General features: G+C 37.3%; 1 long non-coding RNA gene and 1 pseudogene across 2 annotated transcripts; both read right to left on the bottom strand.

The window, feature by feature from the left end:
• Nucleotides 1-4,401: 4,401 nt before the first annotated feature.
• Nucleotides 4,402-6,024, bottom strand: LOC147920657 (uncharacterized; annotated as a pseudogene).
• Nucleotides 6,025-9,155: 3,131 nt separating this feature from the next.
• LOC104766597 (uncharacterized) lies at nucleotides 9,156-10,784 on the bottom strand. 2 transcript variants are annotated; one of them, XR_015590755.1, is made up of 4 exons: nucleotides 10,597-10,783; nucleotides 10,359-10,428; nucleotides 9,527-9,830; nucleotides 9,156-9,416 (listed from the first exon to the last, which is right to left on the bottom strand). It is a non-coding gene; the product is annotated as an uncharacterized LOC104766597 (long non-coding RNA). The 2 variants fall into 2 exon arrangements; XR_015590754.1 differs by lacking the exon at nucleotides 10,359-10,428 and having other exon boundaries at nucleotides 10,597-10,784.
• Nucleotides 10,785-15,571: the final 4,787 nt, after the last annotated feature.

Genomic DNA, 15,571 nt, shown 5'->3' with positions numbered 1-15,571 from the left:
CAATCCATTTCATCAAATAAGAGACTTTATGTTATTTTCAGTTAGTGAACAGTAAAGACTCCAGCTAAGGGTACAATTTATCGAATCTAACACAATAATCATTAGATGATAATGCAGAATTCCAAATATGGTTTCATATGTTTAAACAATCTCCAAAACCACCAAGAGTTTAGAGCATACACTCGAGTTTCAATAATATTATTTGCATAATGTGAAGCACTATCACAAATAGGGATGTTAAAGATGGGTTAAAAAACTCATTGGGTATTCGGACCCGTCTTTAAAATCAGGCTTGCGGATCTGCTTTTGTCACAAAAAAAAATATAAGTTTAAATTGGGCGGGTATCCAAATTAATAAAATCTTACTCGGGTTTATCCTATGGATACCTAATGGGTTTTTTTTCTTAAATCTCAGTTAGTAAAACAATGACGTTTTGCTTCCTAAATATTAAAAGTTAAACACACAGCCCTTAAATCGACATTTAATATATGATAGACATCTGTTTTTTTTTCACAAAAAATTATTTTATTAAAACCAAGAGGTAAGATCTTAGATTACTGTCAACTATGGTTTGTTTTTGGTTTTGATTTTTGTCTGTGCTTTTGTCTATATTTTATCCATATGATATAAGATTAATTTTTTTTGACAATTGTCACAGATATAATAAAATACACAAAATACATAATATAAATCACATTTGTTTTTGGTACAAAAGAAACTAAAGAGACAAAAATACTGAAATACATAATGTAAAATGTAAAATACATCACATAAGACAAAAATATGGGTACCCACGGGTTTACCCACAAAATTAAAAACTCATTCAGGTTTACCCATAAGACTTAAAACACGTTCGGGTTTTTTGAATTCGGGTTTTTTCGGGTTTGGGCCGGGTCGGGTTTTTTTACCCACCACTACATCCCTAATCACAAACATTTAAAATATATATCCACAAGAGACTCCAATATGTATCTATCTCATAAAATGAAAAAATTGTTATGCATAAAAATTACCAAAACAGAGATAATAAACATTTTAAACACACAATGTAATGTTCCAATAACCAATGTCAAATCTACCTTTTCTTAGTGTATGATGCAAAATTTTATGATGTTTAAAATAATCACCAAAAGTTTAGAGCATAACACAAAACAAATACTTAAAATACTCAAGTAAAAAGAAACTACAATCATAATCTATAGAAGTTTATGTCAAAATAAATATTAACAAGAGACTTTAATATGCATCCATTATTCTATAAGAGACCTAATAGTAAAGAATCAAGAAATATTCATTGCATATTCTAACTAAATACACCAAATGATTCAATAGAGTTCCAAGTTCTATTGGCTATGTTAGACTAAAAGACCAATGGATAGGTACTATTGCAATAACATAAAAATTTCAATCACAATATATTGTAAAAAAACAAGCCAAAGATTACAAGTGACAAAATCTAACACAGTAATCATCAGTGTATGACACAAAATTTGAGAATGTTACTTAACATATTTGAACCGATCACCAAGGATTCAAAGCATAACACGAAACAAATTTATTCATGATTCAAGTAAAATACTACCATAATCTGCATGAGCCTCAACTACGTTCAAAGTAAATACCGAAATACTTACATGAGACTCATACATGTATCTATTTCATAAAAACAAGAGATCTTATGATCATAAAACAAGAGACCTTATTGTAAAGAATAAAGAACTATCCATTGCATATTCTAACTATATACACCAATGATTCAATAGAATTCTTCCAAGTTCCATCGACTATGTTAGACTAAAACACCCAAAGATAGGCAATAGTGCAATAACAGAGATATTTCAATCATTATATTGTAAAAAAGTCAAGCCAACGGGTACAAGTGATAAAATCTAACATAGTAATCATGAGTGTATGACAAAAAAATTGAGTGTTAATTTACATGTTTGATCTGATCACCAAGGACTCAAGAGCATGACACAAAACAAATACAGACATCATTTTCAAGTAAAGTACTATCATAATCTGCAGGAGTCTCAACTACGTTCAAAATAAATATGTACATGAGACTCGTCTATGCATCCATTTAATAGTTTAATAAAGCAATTGATATGATTCTTGAGGCTCTGATACCACTTGATATGATACTCCTAAGAATTCGGCACTTTCGAGTTGGTTGATAGAGACACCTTGACTCTAAAGATAATGAAGCCTTAAAAAATAAGGATGGTGGAATGAATGGTCGCACAAGAGTTGCGGAAAGACTCTTGATATACCGGTTTGATCTTTCAGCCTCGCACCAAAAAGATCGGATCTCTCAGCCTCGCACCAAGGAGATCATGTTTTGACTATTGGAATCACACCAAGTAGTCGGTTTTGATTGTTGGAATCACACCAAGCAATCGGTTTTGTTCACAAAGAACATAAGAGAATCACTCTCAAAAAGAAAAGGTTTTATAAAAAAAAGTTGGTTGATTATTTCTTTGCTCTTACATGAGTTTATATAGGATAAGAAAACTTGGTAACAAAGTCAAGTATTAACTAGTCTTGAAACTAAAAAAAACAATTAAGATAGATGGTTGAATGAAGACCCAATTCTTGTGCATGCATCTCTTCCTCCAAAGTGACTCTAGGTGCATGTATCTCAATTTTCGTCACTCTTCTTTGACCACAAAATAAAACGATTATTTTGGGCTTTCTTGGACTTGAATTAGGCTCAAAGTGGGCTGGACTTGATAGATATCATCCCCAATAGATTTTCCAATGCTCTCTTTGACCATAAGCTCTTGAATAAGCCCATTTAGTGCATTTCTTATTTGCTTAGCTTTTGCTCTAGTCATTGGTCCTTCAGGTAAAAGCAATGGTTCCTCAGCTACAAGCTCCTCTGATTCAAGCTCAGCTACACATTCCTCAGGTTCAAGCTCAGCTACAAGCTCATCCTCCTTAGCTCCATCCATGATCACATCATCCCCCTCCTCTTAAAAAGGATTTGACCTCAAATCTGGATCATCTGCCACAAAAGGAATTAAGTCAGAAACATTAAAGCTTGAACTCACATTGTACTTACCTCTAAGATCAAATTGGTAAGCATTGTCATTAATCGTTCTTGTGATCTCAAAGGGTCCATCGATTCTAGGCATCAGTTTTGACTTCCTTTCAGCTGGAAACCGTTCTTTTCTCAAGTGAACCCACACTTGGTCTCCTGGTTTGAATACCATCTTGCTCCTTCCTTTGTTAGCTTGTTTTGCATACTGCTTTGTCTTCTCCTCAATGTTTATTCTAGTTTTCTCATGGATTTGTTTGACAAGGTCAGCTTTGTTTTTCCCATCCAAGCTAGCTCTTTCACTCAAAGGTAGAGGGGTTAGATCCAATGGAGAAAACTTAGTTGAAGAATGAACTGATTGATTGTATGCAAACTCAACATGTGGTAAACATTCTTCCCAAGTTTTAATGTTCTTTTTGATCAAAGCTCGCAAGAGAGTTGACAAAGTTCTATTAACTACTTCAGTTTGACCGTCAGTTTGTGGATGACAAGTAGTGGAGAATAGTAACTTAGTCCCTAGTTTAGACCAAAGCGTTTTCCAGAAGTAACTCAAAAACTTTGTATCCCTATCAGAAACAATTGACTTAGGCACTCCATGCAAACGAAAAATTTCTTTGAAGAACAACTCAGCAACATGCAAAGCATTATCAGTTTTGTGACAAGGTATGAAATGCGTCATTTTTGAAAATCGATCAATAAACACAAAAACTGAATCTTTACCAGTCCTAGTTCTAGGCAAACCAAGCACAAAATCCATAGAAATATCAAGCAAAGGCTGAGTAGGAATAGGATGTCGATACTTTACCGTGATGTTGTTGATAGCTCTACAATCAACACACATGCGCCAACTTCCATCCTTTTTGGGCACAATTAGGAATGGGACTGCACATGGGCTCATGCTCTCTCTGACATGTCCCTTCTCCATGAGCTCATTATCTTGTCTTTGCAACTCTAATGTCTCCACAGGATTAGTCCTATAAGCTGGTCGGTTTGGAAGTAATGCACCAGGAATAAAGTCTATTTGGTGTTCAATACCACGAATATGTGGTAAGCCTTTCGGATTGTCCTCCGGGAATACGTCCTCAAAATCCTGCAAAAGAAAGGTTATCTCACTCGGTAACACCAGTGCAAGGTCAGAAAAACTCATGAGAGTTTCTTTGTAAACAAACATAATCAAAGGTTGTTTCGAAAATAAAGCTCTCTTAACCTCTCCTTTTCTCACAAAGAAATTTGAATGCCTCACGGGTTTTCTCTCACAGGCCTTTGACTTGGTTTTTCTCAAACTCTCGCTCTCTTTTTGGTGAATTGTGTTTGTGGGGTCGCTCATGGTGTTTGTTTCTTTCTTTTGCCTGAGAATCTACTAATCTTGGTAAACTTCATGAGGTGTCAACGGAACTAAGATGATCTTCTTGCCTTTGAACTCAAAAGAATATCGATTGGTGAAACCATCATGGCTTGTTCTTCGGTCAGATTGCCATGGTCTTCCCAAAAGAATATGACTTGCCTCCATAGGTAGAACATCGCACAAAACCTCATCCTCATATCTCCCAGTGGCAATAGGAACTTTTACTTGGATACTAACCTTCATCTCACCATCATCATTAAGCCATTGCAGCTTATATGGCTTTGAGTGTTTCTCCGTAGTTAGCCCAAGCTTCTTGACCATTGTCTCACTCGCCACATTAGTACAACTCCCGCTATCAATTATGAGACAACACACCTTATCTCGGACATGGCACCTTGTATGAAATAGATTTTCTCTTTGTACATGTTCCACAATAACAGTTTGAACACTAAGTGATCTCCTTGCCACCAATATCTCACCCTTGGTGGAATTTCTTCAAGTTCTTCTAGTGAATCAGAAACCACCTCTTCATTTTCTGATTCAAACTCTCCATTCTCCAAGAGAATCAGTTCTTCTGTTGAAACATTCATGCGCATAGTGTCCTCTCCTATGACACTTATAACACGTCACATCACGAGCTCGGGTTCTGGTAGCCTCAGCTTTGTCCTTGGTAACTTTACTGGCAACAATTGGCTTCGCTTCAGCCTTTGGAATAGCAAATGGCTTTTCTTCCTTCTGGTAACTTGTTTTTGGGTTAGATGAACCAGCACCATAAGTTATCCGCATAGAACTTCTTCTTTTAAGTTGCTTTTCCACCAAGATTGCTTTATGTAACATCTCTTCAAGCTCCACATAATGCTCCATCTCAAGCCTATCTTGGACATCTCGGTTCAACCCACTCATGAATCTAGCCATAGTAGCTTCTCGGTCCTCAACCACATTAGCTCTTATCAAAAGAATCTCCATCTCTAGATAGTAATCCTCCACACTTCGACTTCCCTGAGTCAGTCTCCTTAGCTTTTGATGCATATCGCGATGGTAATGGCCCGGAACAAACCTTCTCCTCATGATAGCCTTCATCTCAGCCCAAGTCTCAATCGGATATTCGCCATTACGTCTTCATGAAGTCACCAACTGATCCCACCAGCTAAGCACATACTCACTAAACTCAACAGCTGCCATTCGCACATTATTGATCTCAGAATAGTGTTGAAAATTGAAAACTTGTTCTACCTTCTTCTCCCACTCCAAGTAGACATCTGGATCATTCTTCCCAATAAATGGTGGAATTTTAAACTTCAGCCCTCCAATGTTATCATCATTTCTTTCTCTGCCTTCTCGCACACGTCTATGTCTCCTTCGGCCTCCTTGAGATGAGTTTCCACTACGACTGTAGTAATCTTCAGCTGCTACATCTCTTGGCATTCTTAACTCCTCTCCTACTCTCCTCTGTTGATTAGGCAAGTTTTGTGGTTGCCTTTGTTGTGCTTCTGCTTGAACTTCGTTCAACCTCTCATAGACTGCATTCATCTCAACCCTCATCATCCTCCGCATTTCTCCCAACAATGCTTCCATCTGGATATTTTGAAGTCTACCGGGTTGTTCTACTTCATGGTTGTTATTTTTTCCGTCAGCCATATTTGAAGAAACCTGCAAGATGAACAAACTCACAAACTCTCAAGTGTTTCACTCACAAGTGTTTACTCTCAACTCTCAAAGTGTGTTCTAGTGACTCTCAAAGGTTCTAATAGAACAAAAACCAATCAAACCCAATGTGTTTTCCAAAACAATCGAAACAGAATCAAACTCAGCGAGATACCAAAAGATAAAATAGAACCGATTGATAGAAGTAGATTTTTTTTTTTTTTTTTTTTTGAATTAGAACGAAACGATTTTTTTTTTAAAGAACAGAACTGTTTTTTTTTAATAGAAAAGAACATTTTTTTCCTCTCTTTTTTTTTTTCTTTCTTTTTTTTTTTTGTTTTGTTTTTTTTTTCGTTTTTTTTTCTTTGCTGTTTTCTTTTTTTTTTTGCTTTTTTTTATTATTCTTATTTTTTTAAATAAAAGAAATACAAATAGAAGATGAAAAGATGAGAAAATAAAAATAAAGAAGATGGAAAGATAGAAAGATGATATATAGAAGATGAAAAGATAGAAAATGATAGGAAGAAGATGAACGGTTAGAAGATGATAGAATGATAGAATACCAAACTCAAGGGTGTGCTCTGATACCACTTGATATGATCCTCCCAAGGATTCGGCACCTTCGAGTTGGTTGATAGAGACACCTTGACTCTAAAGACAATGAAGCCTTAAGAATAAGGATGGTGGAATGAATGGTCGCACAAGAGTTGCGGAAAGACTCTTGATATACGGGTTTGATCTTTCAGCCTCGCACCAAAAAGATCGGATCTCTCAGCCTCGCACCAAGGAGATCGGGTTTTGACTATTGGAATCACACCAAGTAGTCGGTTTTGATTGTTGGAATCACACCAAGCAATCGGTTTTGTTCACAAAGAACAGAAGAGAATCACTCTCAGTAAGAAAATGTTTTATAAAAAAAAGTTGGTTGATTCTTTCTTTGCTCTTACATGAGTTTATATAGGATAAGAAAACTTGGTAACAAAGTCAAGTATTAACTAGTCTTGCAACTAAAAAAAAATATTAAGATAGATGGTTGAATGAAGACCCAATTCTTGTGCATGCATCTCTTCCTCCAAAGTGACTCTAGGTGCATGTATCTCAATTTTCGTCACTCTTCTTTGACCACAAAATAAAGTGATTATTTTGGACTTTCTTGGACTTGAATTAGGCTCAAAGTGGGCTGGACTTGATAGGTATCATCCCCAATAGATTTTCCAATGCTCTATTTGACCATAAGCTCTTGAATAAGCCCATTTAGTGCATTTCTTATTTGCTTAGCTTTTGCTCTAGTCATTGGTCTTTCAGGTACAAGCAATGGTTCCTCAGCTACAAGCTCCTCTGGTTCAAGCTCAACTACACATTCTTCAGGTTCAAGCTCAGCTACAAGCTCATCCTCCTTAGCTCCATCCATGATCATCACATCAGCAATAGACCTTATGATATTTTCCTTTGGTGGATATCATAGACTAAGCCAAGGATACAATTTTTAGAATCTAAAACAGTAATCATTAGCTGAAAATATTGCAGAATTCGAAAATGTGGTTTCACATGCGTAGAACAAATACGTTTGAGATTCTATAATACTATTACCATAATGTGCATTATACATCTCATACTTTCAAAAATACGTATCTACAAAAGATCCCAAGCTACATCTAATTCATAAAATAAAAGTATTTATTATATACATACAAACACCATAACAGAGATAATAAGTATTTTAAACATACAATGTAATGTTCCGATTAGCCAAAGTAAAATCTGCCTTTTCTCAATGTACGATGAAAAATTCTAGAACGTCATTCACATGTTTAAAACAATCACCAAAATTCTAGAGCAACACAAAACAAATACTTTCAAGATTTAAGGAAACTATAATCATATTCGATAGAAGTTGTCCCTATGTCAAAAGTGGAAAATGTCAAAAGGGAAAAATGCCAGAAAAAACCCGAAGTTATTTTTATTTGGATGTTTAATACCCAATGGTTTTGGATTGGAATAAAAATATATCAAATAATAAAAATGTGTCATTTAAAACCCAAAATAATTAATGTTGTTATCTTCATACCCACGATTTTTCAACACAATCAAAATTCCAAATTTACTCTGGTTATCTAAATAATCAAGCTTCCTGCTAATTTATAGTTAAAAACATATTAGTTTTATTAATAATGGTTCTCAACCATTTTTTAAAATTTTCTAGCCGATGTGGGACGTTGTACATATTTTTTTATTTCTATAGGTTTAACTTTTTTTTTTTCTAAAAAATCTTAATAATATAGATTACTACTATATATCCAAAAATATTAATTAGTGAAATATCTAATTATTATCGATTGTTTTAAATCCTATATGGACACCTTTAAGAGTTTATAGCTTCAACTTTTCATTGGTATAGAAATAATATTTTAAAATTTCTATGGAGATTAAGTAATTGTAATATTTCAAAAAAATTTATGAAGTTTAAATATTTTTAATTTGAACTTTTTAAAGGTTTCAATATTTATAATATTTTAAACTTTTAAAATTTATAAATTATAATTTTTTAGAAACCTTTTTAAAGCTAAGAATTTAGAAGTTATAATATTTTGAAACCTTTTAAAAGCTAAGACTTTTAGAAGTTTAAACTTTTAAAAAGTTTCGAAATATAATATTTGAACCTTTTAAAAAGTTTCAATATTTATAATATTTATCTTTTAAAAAATTTAAATATTATAATATTTTTTTGAAACGTTTTAAAGTTTTAATTTGATCAAATAAAAAACCGGATCAAACCGAATAAAAAACTTTTAAACTTGGACGTCTGATAAATCAAACTTTCCTGCTCATTCGTTGTTGGAAGCATATTAATCTTATTTATACTGGTTCTGAACCATTGTCTAAAAATTTTCTACCTGATGTGGGACGTTGTATATAGTTATTTTATTTCCATAAATTTAAAAATTCCCCTTTTCTAAAAATTCTTATACAGAAAATTATGGAAATTTTAAAAAATGTTAATGAATGACATGTCAAATCCTGATAGATTGTTTAAAATAATTCTTAATATAAAAAATTCTGGAAATTAAAAAGAATGTTTATGAGTGACATGTCAAATCCCGATAGGTTGTTTAAAATCATACGTGGACAACCTTAACTCCTACTTTTATTCAGTATAGATTGTGTAGTTGATACATATACTAACAAAAGTATATTATAATTGGTACAATACAAATACTAGTACGTTAAACTATAAAGTAGCCTAGGTACACAATATGCTAGTTCAGTAAACATATTATAGATTAAAAGAGAGAGTTTGATGAGACCACCACTATGACAAGAGTCGGAGACGAACGTAAAGGAGCAGCCTTTGGGCACCTTATCCACAATTTCTCTGATATCATCATCTGAGAACAGAACCAACCATAACACACAAGAGATTAGATGAAAATGAAATTAATAAACCTGTGGTAATGCAAAACGTACTAGTTACTACATATCTATTTCAGTTACGTACCGGTGATGTAATTGTGATCGGAGGGAACAATACACTCGTCAAACTCAGTATCATCGTCTATCCTATCAAAGAGTCTAAACTCTAAACCATGTCATGTCTTTGCAGTTGCTCTTGGTGATTCGAATCTTCATTGATTCCTGTTCTTAAAATCTACAAATCTTGAAGAGCCCGCAAAGTTTTGATATTTGTTTCATCTCTTACCCAAACACTGGTTCGACGAGTTATGGGGTCTACCCTTCCTCGTCCTCAGAGTGAGATGGAGTATTTGAAGCCACCTCCGTCTCCATTGATTGAGGCTGTACACCTGTAATTAAAAACAGAGGCAGATCAGGTTTTAAGAAATGCTCAAAAGACCAAACATGCAATAAACATTCTACCCCAAAAAAAGAACATCTTTAATGCAAATATCTTAAAGATCATTCTTTTATAAAACTGCGTAAGTTATTCGACAATAAGCATCACCAACAAGATAACTAACACTACAATTCAACTTCTCAACCATAAAAGAAGAAACTTGTTCCATGATCACCACAATATCTATGGGAAAGACTCTCTATGTTATTATTGACGGTGATAACCAATTTCCATCAGTGATATCAAAACAAGTAATAACTTTCAAAAATAATAGACGATGATGACAACTTTTTTAATATGTATAACGATAAGCCTAAATGCACCTAAAATGTTACAAAACCAATGCAGATTATAGATACCGCAAAAGTTGGATTTCTTGGTATGTAAAAACTAAAGCTTGTATAAAACCACGAATCAGATTCATCAACAACAAAGCACATACGATCAAACAAGTAGAATGATAATCATATAAAAAAACCTTTGATGAAGTTATCAGAGGAAGGCCATCCTCGAACACAAAGACAACACCTCACACAACACAAGGAAAACTGCCATATATCAGACAAACAATCGATTTAAGTCCGAACCGTAAACCCTCCATACAAAGCAAAAAACAATTGAACATCAAACATTACCCACTCTCACAATCAAATCAAATTTAACCTAAACCCTAACATTAACAACGAGATCAATAATTAAGAGATGAGAAGACGAACCTTGTCTGTTTGATTCGTCTCCCGGTGAACCTCGCCTCCGGTGACCATTAACCCTCCAAATTTAGACTGAAAATTCAACGGATTCTATGTGAATCGATTGAATTTCCAGATTCTCGAATAGTCTCTTCCATCGCCTTTCCAAACGAGAGAGAAGAGAGAGAAGAGAGAGAGAGTGTTGGGGAAGAATGAAAGAGAAATGGAAAAAAAAAACCTTTTATATTTATGAACAGACCAATGGGGATCCGCCACATCGCGTTACTCAGGGAGTTGCTCAATTTCTTTCTAGAGCAACGATACTCTCATTTTTGGACTCAAAAATAGGTTTTTAAATGGGATTTTGGGGCCCAATTGTGAAAATACTCCTAAGAGTATTCCCCAGTGGAGAAGCTCTTATAAACTTCTTTCCGAAGTAGGTACTCAATACAGTAACAACAAACAGTAGAAAAAAAAGTCACTATTACTGACTCTTTTGCCCCCACCAAATGAACGAGAACGGGAGAATTTTTGGAGATGACGTCATAGGAGAGATAAATTTTCCTAAACGAACAATATTTAATAACAATAAACGACGGGATTTCGGTAAGATTCTGATGACATCTCTAATGGCTAACGGCAGAGCATAGATATCTCCTCCTATAATAAACCAAAATACAAACCACAAACGTTAGGAAACTGATCAAACTATGATCTGCAATCATATCATATTTTCAAAGAGAAGATTCAAAAACAAGAACTCAACAGTAAACGATCAATTGGTTTAGCTTTCAACAGCCACTGTGGCAACTGTTTCTACTGAGCTACCTCATATTTAACAACCTCTGGAGAAGACACTGAATCATTCTCAGCGAGTTATCGCTCGTAACTCAGTAAACATTGTGGACAACACTTCAATGTCCTATTCGTAAGCACAAAGCTCTTCAATGGCGTGCATGATTTCCAAATTATTCGCAAGCCTGAATCAAGAAAAACATCAATCATACTGAGAATAATTCACAGAAAAAAAAAAGCTGAGATTTTTCCTAACCAAAATCAAAACTTTAACACAACCCACCTCGGGAAAACGCCGGAGGCGAGAGCTTTAGCTGCAGCCGACATAGCTTGAAGATCTCGGTGAAGATTCTAGTGAACTACTGAAACGACCCGACCCATTATTTTTTTTTAAATAATTGAAATGACCCGACCCATTTTTTTTTAATAAATAATAAATAGTAAATAATAAATGATAATAATAAATAAACTACAACTAGTGGTCCCATACCCACTAGCCACCTAACCACAATCACAATCAACAGCGGAAATAACCAATACCAATATCCAGTAAATAACCAATAGTAAACCAATATTATATCATAAACAATATCCAAATAACAAACATCACGAAACATAAAACTGGCAACCTAGCAATGTTTATAATGACCCAACTCTAGCAACCTAGCAATGCCAGACAACAATCAATCGAGTCCCTAGAACATCCTCCTCTTCATTGCCTTGATTCCACGATCACACTTTGCCTTTACCTGCACCACAAACACAAATTGCAATGCATGAGTATTTAATAAACACTCAGTAAGGCAATCCTCCCATCTACTGGGCTATACACACAAGCAATAGAGACATTTCTAACCATCAACCAACAATCAACAAACAACAAATAACAAACCAGGATTATGCATCGACCGACACCAACATGCATCGACCGACACCACATGAGGATGCATCGACCGACACAAGGGATGCATCGACCAACACTCGCACTGCATCGACCGACGCATGCTCGACATAACACGAAAACCCTAAGGTTTTACACGCCATCCTCTCACTTGCATCGACAGACGCACAAAGTGAATTGACCGATGAAACATGCCGAGCATCGTGTTTCTCCGAAGCTTCTCGCCGGATCTTTGTTTCTGCAACCACAAAACTCGATCCCAAGCCACAAGAAAGCTTCCTAACGTTCCAAATAACCATCTAACAAGCCTAACAACACATAAACAAGCAGATCAGAGAAGCTCTAGCTTAGATAACCATGGTCCTGAACTTACCTTTGCCACAGAAGAATCTGAACCTCAAACAAGCAATAGAACACTCCTAGCAAGCTTCTACAATGTTCTAAGCCTCAGATCTCACCAGGAAACGCTAAAAACCCACAGAAATCACCAAGAACGCCAAGAACACTCTTTCTCTCCTTTGTTTCTCTCAAAAATGGCCAAAGTCGACAAATGAGACAAAAGGAGCGACTTAAGAGTTTTCATCTTCCCTTTGCCCAAAACGCAACGTTTCACTTAAGTAAAAACGTAGAAAACTGAACCTGCATCGACTGATGCACCTTCTGCATCGACCGATGCAATCCCCAAACCGGGATTTCAGTTTGCGGATATTACAATTCTCTCCCACCAAACTAGATTCGTCCTTGAATCTCGAACAACCATCAGCCAAGGGCTCCCGTGCAACCGTCTCCACGGCCCGCACTCCTCCGACCGATCTACGAAAGGTCACCTTTAGGCGATAGACTCATGCTCCAAGCATTATTTGCTCTCGACTTTTGGACTTTCCTTTACTCAGAGGCCTAGACCTTGAGTTTTTATTGGCTCCTCATCAGACCTAAGTCTGCATGCCATAATGTTGGCTTCTCATCGGGCCTAAGTCCGCATGCCATAATATATAAGGAAAAATCCAATACTCGTCTCTCGGGTTGCCACCTTACAGCGCGCCCGCGGATTGTCATCCCAAGATGATATACCAACCATACTCCCAAGCCACAAAGTCTCAGAATATGGCAGTACTAGGATAACCTAAGTTCCCCAAGAGTCGCGAGCAAACAATTCTGAACACGTCTGAGTCCTATCCCTAACCAGGTTTCCTTCCCGTGGCTCGCGTAAGACATCTCAATGTCCTACCAACCACATATCCTCTCACTAGGATACCTCATGACCACACATGGATCATCTCACTGCCACAAGGGCCGCTACAAAGGCCAAACAAATGTCCTAAACAAGACCGCCACCAAGGCCAAACAAATGTCCTAAACAGGACCGCCACCAAGGCAAAACAAATGTCCTAAAGAGGACTGTCAAGAAGACCATCTATCCCGAAGGACCGTCACAAAGACCATTTGTCCCGAAGGACCGCCTAAACAGGCACTCTGGCTAAACAGCCCGCCACAAAGGCCACACATCTGGCTAAACAACCCGCCACAAAGGCCACACATCTAGCTAAACAGCCCGCCCCTCCAAGGCTCACAACCACTAAAATAGACAAATTCTAACTCGCATAAAACTTTTCATTTTTAGCACTTTCCCCTTTTGAAAACTTTTATTTCAGAAAACTTTCCTCCAAAAACCCCGCCTCATGGAAACTTTGTACCCCGAGCACCACCTCATCTTGTTACTTAGTCGCACAACCAACCACCCCAAGCGACCAAGTAAACAAGAGAGGTGGTCTGGAATACTCGATTCCCGCTCCAGCCACGGATTACAAATGGGACCAGGCTAGACAAGCTCAAGTCGCGGCTTGCTTCTCATACCACTTCTTAAACCTTGCCTTCATCCTCGCCTCAGACTCCCAAGTCTGCTCCTCAACACCATCACAGTCCCAAAGGACTCTCATCAAATGAATCTTCATCTTCCGAAGTTCCTTGATCCTCCTCTCGAGAACCCTCACTGGTCTCACCTCCAAAGTCATGTTAGGCTGAAGATCCTCAGGAATCTTAGCTAACAACTGATCATCCTCACGGAGACACTTCCTCAACATAGAAACATGGAAAACCTTATGGAATGCACGCATAACCTCAGGTAACTCCATTCTATAAGCCACTGGTCCAACACGCTCAATCACTCTGAACGGACCCATATACCTCAGACTCAACTTAGTCTCAGTCAATGACCTGTTCGGACCCCGCAACATGGCCATCTTGAGGTACACTCTGTCTCCTACCTGAAACTCAAGATCTCTCCTCCTCCTATCGGCATAACTCCTCTGCCGATCCTGAGCCTCTTTCATGTTCAGCTTGAGAACCTGAATCTTCTCTGAGGTCTCCTGAATAAAATCTGCACCGTAAATGCTCCTCTCCCCCACCTGAGTCCAGCATAACGGTGTACGACACGGCCTCCCATACAAACCCTCATAAGGAGCCATCTTAATACTTGTCTGATAACTGTTGTTGTTAGCAAACTCTACCAAGCTGAAGTGATCTGCCCAATGGCCTCCCCAATCCAACACACACATTCTCAGCAAATCCTCCAGCGTCTGGATCGTCCTCCCTGACTGTCCATCTGTCTGGGGATGATAAGTTGTACTCATATGCACCTTAGTGCCCATCTCTGCCTGAAACGCTCTCCAGAACACCGAAGTAAACTTGGAATCCCTATCAGACACAATGCTCGCTGGCACCCCATGCAACCTGACTATCTCCTTCACATACTTCTTAGCCAAGACCGCTGCTCCATCAGTCTTCTTAATGGCCAGAAAATGTGCTGACTTTGTCAACCGGTCCAAAATGACCCAAATAGCATCAAACGTCTTGGACACTGGCAATCCTACCACGAAGTCCATAGTAATCATATCCCACTTCCACTCAGGAATGGGTAGACTCTTCAGTAATCCGCCTGGAACCTGATGCTCAGCCTTCACTAGCTAGCACACATCGCACATCGCGACCCAAATAGCTACATCCTTCTTCATCCCGACCCAGTGATAGTACCTCTTGAGATCACGGTACATCTTAGTCGCTCCTGGATGAATAGAAAACTTGCTCGCATGAGCCTCTCTCAGGATCTCCTGTCTCAACCCCTCATCCTTGGGCACACAAATCCGACCGTGCACCAAGATAATACCATTAACTGAGACCTGATAATCTGAATCAACATCCATTGAGACATTCACCAGCCCCAAGTCCTTCTCCTGAGCCAACCGCACCCTGCTCAGAAGATCCGCTCTATCAACTGCTTTCAAACCCAACAGTTCCTGAGACACAACA

Source organism: Camelina sativa, chromosome 19, assembly GCF_030686135.1.
Source record: "Camelina sativa cultivar CO46 ecotype springtype chromosome 19, ASM3068613v1".
Classification (NCBI taxonomy): Eukaryota; Viridiplantae; Streptophyta; class Magnoliopsida; order Brassicales; family Brassicaceae; genus Camelina; species Camelina sativa.
The sequence above is the reverse complement of the archived record's forward strand: the minus strand, read 5'-3'. Positions and strand labels throughout refer to the sequence as shown.